This window comes from Acinonyx jubatus, chromosome B1 (assembly GCF_027475565.1).
Source record: "Acinonyx jubatus isolate Ajub_Pintada_27869175 chromosome B1, VMU_Ajub_asm_v1.0, whole genome shotgun sequence".
Lineage (NCBI taxonomy): Eukaryota > Metazoa > Chordata > Mammalia > Carnivora > Felidae > Acinonyx > Acinonyx jubatus.
Genome location: NC_069382.1, coordinates 78492625 through 78506047, shown reverse-complemented (window position 1 = coordinate 78506047; position 13423 = coordinate 78492625). Strand labels below are relative to the sequence as shown.

General features: G+C 31.8%; 1 protein-coding gene across 6 annotated transcripts in view; it reads right to left on the bottom strand.

The window, feature by feature from the left end:
- The window catches only part of TTC29 (tetratricopeptide repeat domain 29), a 658543-nt gene that overhangs the window by 200962 nt on the left and 444158 nt on the right, over positions 1-13423 (bottom strand). Inside the window, exon 2 of one of the 6 annotated variants that reach the window (XM_053216896.1) lies at positions 4301-4370. The exons of the other annotated variants lie outside the window; for them this stretch is intronic. The gene's annotated coding sequence lies outside the window, so the exon portion shown is untranslated. The remainder of the gene's footprint in view (positions 1-4300; positions 4371-13423) is intronic. 6 annotated transcript variants of the gene reach the window in all.

Here is a 13423-nt window from a genome sequence, read left to right as displayed (position 1 = left end):
TGATGGTTATGCCTTGGAAGAGAAGAAAGTTGTAAATAAATAAAAAATAGAATATGGACTTTAAACAATAAAAATAAACACAAGCCAGGAGGCTATCCACATTCTAATCTCAGCTGGGACAAAAACGCAGAAAATCACCCTGCAGGCCTTGTTTCCTTCACCTGGAAGGTGAGGGTGTTTTGGTTGGCTTTGGTCACCCAACACCTAGCTCCATTTCCACAGGTGGCAGTACTCCAAACACTTTTGAAAATGACCATTCTCACACTGTGTGTCATCTTGGTGGGACTTGATTGTAAAGACTCTCTAACCAAGGGGTGGATCAGTGACCCAAACTAAGCAAACCAGTTCCTCTCCCATAATTCTGAATCTTGGGGCAAGAAAAACACAAACGGTTAGGAGGTTTTTGGAGCTCAGTCAACTTGATATCCTGACAAGAGTATCAAGTAGTTTTCGCTACCAAGATCCTATCAAGGGTCTCAGGTCTTGTCCTTTTCATATGAGCTGGGCTCTCCCTAAATTCAGCTTGTTACCTAATATCCTTCCAATAAAATTGTTTCTACTTTATTTAGTCAGAATCAGTTTCTGTTGCCTGTGACCAAAGAACATGAATGGATTCGGAAGGGGCTATACTAAAATTGTTTCCAAGACATATTTTCAGCCTCAGAACATCCATGATATATAACTGATAACAATTTTTTAAAATTTCTGGTACTTTTTTTTAATGTTTGTTTATTTTTGAGAAAGAGAGACAGAGCATGAGCAGGGGAAGGGCAAAGAGAGAGGGAGACACAGAATCTGAAGCAGGCTCCAGGCTCTGAGCTGTCAGCACAGAGCTCAATGTGGGGCTTGAACCCATGAACGGTGAGATCATGACCTGAGCCAAAGTCAGACACTCAACTGACTGAGACACCCAGGCGCCCCTCTGGTAACTTTTTTTAAAAGACCATTCTTTGCAAGAGAGATTTCAAATAGAGATGTATTTTAAAATGCATATATAACTATGCTGATTATCATTTCTATTTATATACAAATTCATGTGCACATATACATGCATCTGTACATGTAGGTCATTGTTAAATCTTCATTATTAATTTGAGAGCAAGAACGAACAGTTAGTGATTTACTAAATTAGCTCCTATTTAAATCTTCATAGTTAATGCAAATTCTTTCTTTTTTCAAAATTTATTTATTTTTGAGAGAGAGAGAGAGAGAGAGTGCAAGCAAGGGGCAGAGGGAGAGGGAGACAGAGAATCCCAAGCAGGCTCCCTGCTATCAGCGTGAAGCCTGATGCAGGGCTCAAACTCAGGAACCATGAGAGTTGGATGCTTAACTGAATGAGCCACCCAGGTGCCTTGCAAATTATTTCTTTTAACCAAAATAATTTTCTTTTATTAAAATGAACTGACTACCTGAAAAAAACGTATGTCAATTTCACTATGATATTTGGACTTCTCAGGTTTCATATTTCATAACAGAATCATAGTTAAAGTTGACTTGCTTTATGGAAAGAAAATTTTTCTAAACACAAATAGAAATATAAACAATTCCAATTCATTATTTTGTTATTCATTTGGACACAATGTTATCAGTCTTTGGTTTCATCTGCATATTAGAACAAATATTAGTCTAAATTAAAACATATTCTTTGCAACAATCAGAAGAAGAAATATCTCTTTGACCTAAAAAGTCACTACGCTGGGGGGAAATTGAGAATTCTGGTAAAATTTATGTAGAGATTTGATATTATGGAGTTTGAGAAGAGTTTCCCTGACAGAGAATATGCCACTCACAGTAGCAGAAGTCGTGACTTTCACTGGACTCTATAAATCTCTACCCTGAGGAAGGTATCTACCACTGCAGACACCTAAGGTTGCACCGGACTGAGGGATGCAGCTGGAGAAGAACGAATTTAGGAACAGAATTAAGTGGCCATCCATTTAATATGGACTTATTACGATTTAAAGCCATTCTTCAAAAGACACACTGTGCATTTTGAACGTATGTAAAAATTGCCCTAAAAGATCCTAAGATTAAAAAAAAAATCTGTAAATTTACAGAAAGTAAAACTGAACACTTTGACAGAACTTCATAGCTGAATGTGTGGAGATGCTGAGAGATGGGGAGCTTTCCGTTAAACAGCCATGGAGATATTCTATCATTTTAAAATTCTGCTTTAAAACATTCTGAGCAGCTACTATTTTATAGACTACCTACAATGTGTTAGACACTGTAGACACAATTTCTAATACACAGTAACTCTACAAAGTAATACTTCCATTTTCACAGATAAAGAAACTGTCTTCGGTGAGGATGTGATTTGCCATATAAGTGACAAAGCCATACAAACTAGTAAGGGGCAGAACTGGAATTCACATCCAGGTTTCTGAGTATGAATTCTGTATTTTTGCACTTTACCACGCTCTCTCTTATTGCTTTAAATTTGTTGGGTTTTCTTCTCCTTTTCTTCCTCTACACATTGTTTTTTGTTTATTTGCATTGATTGTTTAGGAATTTGTCATTATTGGACAATTATAATGTAACCCTCAAATATGAAAGCCATTGCCTTTGTCCTTGTTAATCCATGTTTCTGCTGGACTAGGAAAAGAGATTAGTGTCATGATGTGACCCTCCCACAGAATCCCCTTCCTTAAAATGAGTAAGTAGACAGTAGCACCCATGCAAAGCAAATTAAATAGATATGACTGTCACTCAAGGATATATGAAGTCTAATAAAAGAAAAACACCGAGAAGGACAAACACATAAAAGGATGAAAAGCACATACTTCTACAAATCTGAACAACATGAATAAATGGAATGAATATATATGACAACTTCTTTTATTTCTCTTAACCCATAGGTATTTATATTAGTTATCAGATGGGCTTTCAAAATCAAAACGAATTATCAACTACTCAAATATATGACTAATATATTTAACATATTTTTTTCATAGGACAAACTCAAATACTGTATCAAGGTGAAGCTTCATATTCTGTAAAATATTTCAAAACCAGTTTAATAAAAAAATCATAATTTAAAACAAGATCATAAAAATTTTATTTAATCTGACAAAGATAAACCTAGAAGATGTGTAATATCTAATCAAAAGTCAGGATAATACTTTTATTCCATTAAGTTAATATTTATAAGTCACTAGTGGGTTATCTATGTGTCAGTTATAACAGTCTTACATTCGTATTGTAGGAATAAATGTTATTGGAATCACCTACGGGATAATTACACTGACTCTTAAATTAATACTTAAATAGCTTCAGTTAATATAATTTCCACGGAATAAAGTGAGTCACTATTCTTACCCATACTTCTCAGTGTAGGTAGACATTACATATAGTTTGAATGGAGAAAATATGTATTTTTTGACATACTCACACTGATAAAAACCATATAAGTTGGGTGTGTTTTATAGTTTTTTGTGAAAAGAATAAAATTTTCCCGAAAAGCTAAAACAAAGATATGCCATTCCCCTAGCCATATAAATTTAGGTAAAGAGAGAAGTTAGAATGAAAAAATATCAATTATATTTAAAATGACTTAAAAGCATATAAAATTACAATGACAACTAAAAGTATTTTCTTAATTTTACACTAATTTAGGTTTTTAACAATTGTTAGTCATAGTAGTAAGAGTGATTGAGAACTAACGCTAATTAAGAAATAGACTAGGGGCGCCTGGGTGGCGCAGTCGGTTAAGCGTCCGACTTCAGCCAGGTCACGATCTCGCGGTCCGTGAGTTCGAGCCCCGCGTCAGGCTCTGGGCTGATGGCTCAGAGCCTGGAGCCTGTTTCCGATTCTGTGTCTCCCTCTCTCTCTGCCCCTCCCCCGTTCATGCTCTGTCTCTCTCTGTCCCAAAAATAAATAAACGTTGAAAAAAACATTAAAAAAAAAAAAAGAAAGACTAAAATCATTCATATATATTTTTATGTAATAACCATTGGAGAGTTGGAACTTTTAGGACATTTAATTATTTTCCATGTACTTCAAAATATAACAAGAAAAAAAATGTTTCAATATGAAAAAGGCTCTTTTTAAATTTAAAGGATTTCCAATGAGTTGACTGGTCTCTGGGGGCATCTACTGGAAATTTAGCAAACTGCAGTTACATCATGTAAATTTGATAACTTTCATTATCCATCTTAATACAGATATTATTTTAATTGATATGTAAATAAGGTGACATTCAAAGAAGATAAATGTAAAGTTATGCATGGTATTCTATCTCATCCATCTGGAAACAGCAAAATATGTAACTGTCTATGAGATCAGTTAACAACTACTCAACTGTTAAAAATGTAAATAGGACAGGTGGCATATCACAGATGAACAGTTTTCAAACTATTCAGTTCTCATGTCTGGAAAAATTAGAAATATATTTTAGAGATAAACATATACAAATTTAATGAGGCATTTTTATGAATCCAAATAAAATGTACATAAAAAGCACTTTTGATATGATAGTTTTTCTAAAGCAAATTCATTTTGCATCTCAGTATATCCATTTAATCATAAATAACTTGATAATCACTGCTTATTTTCTTTATGACTTACTTGAATTATTTACATGTCAACATCTCAAAAAGTAGAATTTGTTATACTTGAAACAAAAAAATCTATTGCTTATTATTGTTTATTATAATTAGTATATGTGCTGCTGAAGCGAGCACTGTTTATAATAATTAGTAATTAAAAGTAGAATCAGTCATTAAAATGAACACTGTTATTAATTTCTCCTAAATATTTCTGGGGAACTTCCTCAAATAAAAATGAACATATAATAAAGATAATACAATCATTGCAGCTTATGTATAGTTTTAGCATATATTTCAATAAAGAAAATAACTTCTGTAATAATATTATTGCAGTTTTGACTAGTCATGTCACAGGAATTTTAATGTAAGCCTTTTTAACAATAATGATTTTCTTTGTGAAATGTATTGGTCGTATTTCTTTAACAGAAAATCTAAAACTAATTTTGAAGGTATATCTATTGTGCAATACTTATATTGTTATACAATATAAGTAAGTTTTACATAAATGTATATAAAATTTAATAAATGTATATTATTTATAAATCTATTTATAATAAATAACAATATATTTATTATAAATTTATATAAAATATATAAAGTCTCCTAACAAAGACTGAAATACATAACATGTTAGCTTCATTTTAAAGAAACACCACAAATGCATGTTTACACGGTTTAGCGATTAGAATCGCTATCCAAATAAATGTGATACCACCTTTAGTTGCATCAATTGAAAAAACTAATCATCCTAAAAATGTTATCAATAAATCAGAACATAAATATTAATTTGGCAGGATTTTTTTTTCAGTTTAGATTTAGAATCATTTTAGATAGATGGACTGATTTGATAACTTAAGAATAAATAAATAAAATCTGCCCCCAAGAAGTTATGGGACAAAATTTTTTGTGATTTTCTAAACAATTACAAGTTTACTAAATTTGAAACTGCTACACAGGCAAGTTGTGCTTTGTATTTTTAGAAAATACACATTTTTATCTATTAATAATCACAGAAACCATAGTCAGACTGCCAACAGTTAAAGGATATGTGTACAAATTGAAAAATGCCATTTGGAAGAAACTATTTAACCCAAGTTCAACCTTTAATTATTTTTTAAAAAATCTAATAACAACTGAGAAATAAAGTTTAGCCTATATTTTCCAAATAGCACTATTACTAACATAAATCAACAAAAAATAAAATATTTAAAAATTTGGTCAGCAAAGAATTCTGCCGAGAGCACAATAAAAATTCACTTCAATATCGGTGATTTTATTTCAGGATACATGGGATATTGGTGTAGAATGTAGAACAAAGATTACTTCTCAGGCTCAATTATGTATGAACTGATATTTAGCAATTATGTAAGAACTGGTATTTAGCATAAAAGGCAGTAACTTTTTGTTAGATCAAAAACGTTAATCAAATGGTATTTTTCCTAGTGATTGCTACCCGAGATCAGAGAAAAGCTGTGGTTATTTACTACAGTGCAGACTGCAATGTTACAATAGCTTTAAAAATTCCCTTAATGATATACAGGAATTTTTTGTGTCTATTTCCTATTAAAAATTATTTACTCAAGTGATTCCAATGCAATCAAATATCTGGAGTACAGAGATTGTCATCAATCAGGAATGAAGCAACTATTTGTCAGTCAATATAAGGTATTATCAAAAAATTTACCCATGTAGCTGTAACACACATTTTCTTTACGGAAAGATTTTCTCTACTGGAAAACTCTTGAACTTAACCACATTATAAAAAGTTCTTCAGAAGTTCAGTGGAAAAGAGCTAGAAAAAAGCAAGCTCTTTATAGGAGAGGCTAATTACGTCATCTTTAAAACGGTCCTATTACTTGTAAACTTCTAAGATGAGAAATTTAAACTTATTTATAAACGGAAGGGTTAAGCTAAAGATTATACATGGAAAGGTACGAAATGAGTGTCATCATTTAAGAAGAATTTTCAGGGAAGGTATTTTCACAGTACCACAGCTGAGTCCAAGCACTTTTGGCTAAATGAGGCAGTCATGTATTTTTGTTCTTTTCTTTTAAATTGCACTGTAACTTTCAACTAAAGGAAAATCAATTAACCACGAGCTGAAAAATAAAGCCTGAAAATAATCTTAGGTTTGGGATTGAGTCACAATAATAAAAAAAGAAATCTGAGCAAGTAATATAATTATTATAGTCTGTGTCCTAATATAACAATAATAAACGAGAAAAAGAAGAGAAAAACAAAAAGTAAGCTTCATACTAATGATTACAAGCAATGGATTACAAACATGTATAAACATGATCATGCTAGCTCATTAACTCCACATTTTTGTCTATATTACTATTTACAAATTTTCATTAAAATAAAATAAAACCCCATGCAATATAATAGTCACTCTGTTTTTTGAAACATAATCTTGTGATTGTTCTCTAAAATTTTTAATATTCTATTATTTGGGAAATTTTGTCTCCAATAATATAATTTAAACTTTTTCTTACAGCTTTTCATCTTTATAAATTAAAGAACTATCAATTTTCCATATAAGTTGAGTGAAATAATCAACTTTTAATAAAAATGTGAAGCTGAAAAATATAACAAAACTTTGTAAAAACAACAAGTTGCATTAAAAAGAAAACTTAAGTTCACTGTGTTCTTTTTTTACTAAAGTATGTCATACATTTTATCTTTGCAAGAGTTTGACGAGTTTTGCAAGTAAAATTCTGTTTCCTCTACACTTGCTAATAGTCATGAGAATCTGTAGTTTGCACCTTCCCATTAAAAATGTATTGTATTTTTTTGAAATTATTCACCCCGCCTTTTATCCAGATCATGTCTTTGAAAGGAGGAAGTAGATAATAAATGGAATAATTCATGATTTCCCATTAAATATGAAACTTTCTTTTGCAGAGTTTAGAAAATGAAGTTCTACATAATGTACAAAAGTTGATTAGAACTTTTTTAACCTTTTCAAGAAAAAACCTTTCACATTAAACAACTGCATGAGGAGGTTTCTTTGGGAAAAGTAAACCAATCAATTCTTTCCACCTATAGCTTTATCATATATATTCTAATGCTGTTCCTTCCAAACACATATTCCTTTGTAATACTTACTTAGTTATTAAAATGATGGTAAGAAAAATAGTATACATTGGGCTATAAACATGACAAGTATCTAAAAAAATGTAACTGATGTTTAAATTACAAAGGGAAAGTCACATAAATTAAAAATGAAAACAAAACATTACTCATGCTCTTTCCAGCAATGTAATGGAAGATAGAGTAAGGGTAAATAATAAAACCTGCATTTAAATTTCTCTTATTATGACATTTCTTCTAGTGTGGTGATGATATTTTGTCATGAGAAGAAAATATATACCTTTATAGAATTTCTTTACAAACTATCCGTTGATGTTCCATTAACTACACTGTTTTGCCTTTTTTTGATAAAAGAAAAAATATTAAACCAAATGATTATTAGGCTCATGACTGCTCTGTCATTCTATATTTCTTATCTTGCAGATAAGAAATCTGCAATAAATTTAAGTGAAGAGAAATGTTAAGTTCTATTTTAGGCCAGCAGATGACCTCAATTCTTTGCACTGTGTAATAGTTTGTTTTTCACTATTTAACATAGTAATTATATATCACATTTTGATGTTTTAATTTTCCTTGTTTCAAAAAAAAGCATCGATTTTGCCCTTTCAAGCTTGAATACTTAAAAATAACCACCATAATGTAAGCCATGTGAAGTAGCCATGTGAAGTGTATGCTCCTTAATTACCGTTACAAAGGAGGTATATATTGCACAGGGGAACAATGAGACCGGGGATTTCTCATAGGTTCTATGTACAAATTATCAAACTTCCAAAACATACATTAGGAAAAACTAAATTAATAAAAACAAAAAGCAAATTGATCAATTTGATGCTTTCGTCAGACAACATCTGTAATATTTTATTTTGCTGAGTGTTGTGTTAATTTTATCGTAGCTATCTCGAACATTTAGAAAATTTCTACTTGTAATAACTAAGTGCATAGAGAACATCCAATCAAAGATGTGCATCAATAAGAATATTGTAGGAACAAAAGAAGTATTTGTCAGAAGTAAAATAAAAGAGCCTTGAATTCAAACTTTAAAAACAGTAGTACAAAATGTACATATAGTAGTGATTATAACTTCCTTGAGATAGAGAACATGTCACTTGTTTCTTTTGTATTTTCATATTATAATGCAAATGCCAACAAAGAGAAAGCTGTTATAACATTATTAATATCAAACAAAATAGAATTTAGGCATAAAAAATTAAAGGGGCATACTAATAACAGAAACTCATAAATAGATTGATTTACTGAGATATAGAGCAATTAGGAGACAATACACCTAATAACACAGCTTCAAAATTAACAGAATAAGGGGGAATTGATTTTAATGCATTTTTTCAGAAAATTCCAAATAAAGTCAAGGAAAAAAGGATTTGCATAACAATTTTCTAGCTTGATTGAAGTAACAGGCTCAATCTAATTATTAGTTTCCGTTAGGGTTTTCTGTATGGAAATGTCTACCAAATAAATAGAGAATATATATTTATTTTTCAAATATACAAGGAATACTTATAAAAATTGACCATGTACTGGCCATTTGGGAAATTTTATAAACTGATATACACAGCCCATTTACTGAGCACAAGATTCACTCCCCAACCTTGCATTTCTCCCCTCACAAACAAACAAACAAAAACTATTCATCTGCAAATTTACAAGTGTATTCCTAATGTATTCATTGCCTAAAGGGAAAACCACAATAGAAATTGTTCACATATTTAGAACTGAAACAAAATAAAAACACTAAATATCAAATCCTGAGGCAGATGTCATCATACTGTTCAAAAATAAATTTATAATTTAAATGTATTTGTTAGAAAACAAGAGCACTGAAACAAGTGAAGAAGCTAGCTTTTGAATCAGGATTCTAGAAAAGAAATCTTAACAAAATCAACAATGACATGAAGTAAAATAAAGGACAGAGAAGGAAATACTAGAGGTAAATGTATAAATTAATAGAAAACCAAAAAGCTGATCCATAAAACAAAAAAACTGATTATGTGAAAAGACAAATAAATCTTTGCAAGTATAATCGAGAAAAACAAAAATAAGGAAGTCTCCCAAATTGTGCCAGGAATGAAAAAAGTAATACAACTTTTAATTACAACTATAGTAATGGCTAATTTTTATTGTATACTTACAATGGGCCAATGTTCTCAATACTTTAATTACATGAATTACCTTTTTAAAACCTTACAGTATTTTTAATGAGATGGATGATGATGATGATGATGATAATGATGATGATTACCTCCATTTTACAGATGAGGAAACTATGGCACAAAGAGTTTAATTAATGAGTTGAAGATCATACACCCTGTGAATGGTGGAGCTGGGATATCAATCCCAGCAGTCTAATTTTAGAGCTGATGTTATTTGCCACCATTACCTTCATACCATCTCCAAGATATAATGTTTTTAAAGATATAAAAGAGATTTAAACATTATTACAAAATATCATGATAAACTTTATCATGCTAAATATAATAACCCACATAAAATAGATACTTATATAAAACATCAAAATACCAATTATCAGTTTGCTGGAGAAGACTTAGAAGACCAATTTACAATAGATCTATTCTCTTCCCCCTGACCCTTCTCCCACCAAAGGAGAAAACTATCTGCTTTCATAGAGATAGTAGTTCTATCAAACTACTCTCAATAAATAAGAAACTCCCATCTCATAGGAAATGTTCCAGAGCATAGAAAAAGGTAAAAAAAATTATTTAGTTCATTTTTCAAAATCCCAAAAATGCAGCAAAAGGAAAGAATAGGTTAATATTATGCAAAATTCTCTCCCTCTCCTCTCAGAAAAGAACCCTTAGCAAATAAAAATCATAGTGAATAGTTTTTCCCAGAATTTCAAAAATGGTTCAAAATTACAAAATCTAGTAACTGTATGATAATCTCATTAGATGCTAGAAAGTTAATTAGTAAATTCAAAACTCATTCATAATTAAGAAAAGTAGAAACTAAAAAATGAATTCTTTATCTTGGTAATGTGTATCTATGAAATCTACATCTATATGGCTGTTACCATTCATTCTCTCCACTTGCTCCTCTCTCTTTCTCTTGGATAAATATTTACCCTCTGGACTAATGTTCTCTATCTCACACCTTTACAAATATAATCTTTGTTAATCTTTTTTTTTCTTTTGCACTGTGATATTTTCTCAAATATCAGAAGATATTTGTCTGCTCATAATAATGAAGTTCCAGAGTTCTTAACTTTGGTAGTGTGCCTGTGTTGGTTGGTTTCATTCTTTGGTGCATAGGGCAGGAAAGCACTGGCAGGCTACACCTTGCACCAATGCCAAATGAAAAGGACTTTGCATTGTGCACCAGCTTTCTGACAGGAGCTCTGGTCAACTGCCACTTTTCTTTAAAATGTTTTGCACCTATGTTCATGAGGGATGTTATTCTGTGTTTTCTTTTTATGTAATGACTTTTTCTTGTATTGATAGCAGGATAATGCCAGTCCCAGAGAATAAGTTGAGAATTGTTTCCTCTTCTTCTATTTTCTTGAAGAGTTTGTATTAAATTGTTATTATTTCTTCCTCTTTGTTTATTTTTAAGAGAGTGCAAGCAGGGGAGGGGCAGAGAGAGAGAGGGACAGAGGATCTGAAGCAGGCTCTGTACTGATGGCTGTGAGTGCACTGTGGGGCTTGAACTCATGAACTGCAAGATCATGACCTGAGCTGAAGTCAGGACGCACAACCAAGCCACCCAGATGCTCCTTATTTCATCCTAAACTACTCAGGAGAATTCACCAGTGAAGCCATTATGGGCCTGGAATTTTCTGTGTAGGAAGTTTTTTTTTTCCCCCAGTGTTTATGTATTTTGAGGGAGACAGCCCCAGTGGGGGAGGGGGAGAGAGAGAAGGAAAGAGAATCCCAAGCAGGCTCCACACTGTCAGCACAGAGCCCAGTGCCAGACTTGATCTCATAATCCATGAGATCATGACCTGAGCTGAAATCAAGAGCCAGACACTTAACTGCCTGAGCCACCTAGGTGACCCTGGGGGAAGTTTTTAAGCTATGAATTCTTTAACAGACACAAACAGATATAAACCTTTAACAGATATAAGCCTATTCTGTTACCTATTTCTACTTAAGTAAACTTTGGCAGTGTCTCTCAAGAAATTCAGCCATTCCATAGAAGTTGAATTTATCTGCATATGGTTTATTATCTAATTAGCATTTTAATATTTGTATAACCTATAGTGATACATTCCCTCTTTCATTTCTGAAATGGGTAATTTGTGTCTTCTTTTTTTCTCTGATCAATCTGACTAGAAGAAGATCAATTTTAACTGATCTTTTTAAAGAACCAGTTTTTAGTTTCATTGATTTTCTCTATTTCTCTGTTATCTTAATATTTCTTTCCTTGACTTTCAGTTTAATTTGTTTTCTTTTCTCAGTTTTTTAAAACGAAAGCTTAGGGCACTGATTTTGGACATTTCTAACTTTCTAATATAATAAGAATTTTAAAATGCTATAAACTTCCCTTTCAGCACTGCCTCAGCTGTATCCCATATATTTTGATATGCCACATTTTCTTTTCTTTTGGTTAGAAGTACATAAAACCTTGGTTTGCAAGCATAAGTAGTTCCAGAAACATGCTTGTAATCCAAAGCACTCGTATAGCAAAGCAGTTCAAGAACCAATGGCTCAGTTGTGATCATGTGACATTCGGTGTCACATGCTACTCATATTGCAAGACATCGCTCGTTTATCAAGTTAAATTTATTAGAAATGTTTGCTCATCTTGTGGTATGCTTGCAGAATAAGTTACTTGCAATCCAAGGTTTTACTGTGTTTTCTAATTTCCCTTGCAATGTCTTCTTTGTTCCATGGGCTAGTTCAAAGTATGTTGCCTGGTTTCCTAACTTATGGGGATTTTCCAGAGCCTTTCTGCTTTTATTTCTAATTTAATTCCATTTTTGTAAGGCAAAAATAATTTTTAGGATTTAAATATTTTTAAATATATTCAAATTTGTTTTATGGCTCAGAATATAATCTCCTTTGATTAAGTGTTCCAGGTGCACTGAAAAAATGTGTGTCCTGCTGTCATTTGGTGGAATGTTCTGTAAATGTCAATTATTTAAGTTGGCTGATGGTATTGTTCAAGTCTTGAACTCTTACTGATTATTCTATCAATTATTGAGAGAGCGGTGTTGGGATTTCCAACTAAAATTATGGACCTTTGTGTTTCTCCTTTTCTATCTGTTTTTATGTATTTTGAAGTCCTGTCATTTGGAGCACAAACATTTAGTATTATGTTTTCTTGATAAGCCAACTCCTTTTATCATTACGAAAGGGCAGTTTTTACCCCTGGTAATATTCCATCTGCTTTCTAAAAATGTATTTCTTAAAATCTTGGAATCTCTTTTTCGCCCCTCCTTTTTCATCATGTTATTAAGATTTTACTACCTTCTGTACTTGTATGTGGTCATTTCAAATACAGGAAGGAAATGTATTTAACATCTATCTTGATCTTGATCTTGAAATGGAAAAAAACACAAGCTGAGTTAACTTTTAAGGTAAATCCCATGTTTGGCAACATATTTCTTTGGCTATTCTGGTTGTGGGATAAGAGAATTTTTTTCAGATAAGTTTAAGGATATTTTATGGAAATCTGAATTAGGATTAAAGAATGACTAGTCCTTATGAGGTGAACCCTAAGGAAGGTTCTAGATCCAAAGTAATACTCAGAATTCAGGAGGTGCTTCGAAATCTGATCTCTGATGTAGGTCTGGTCCATTTTCTTTCTAG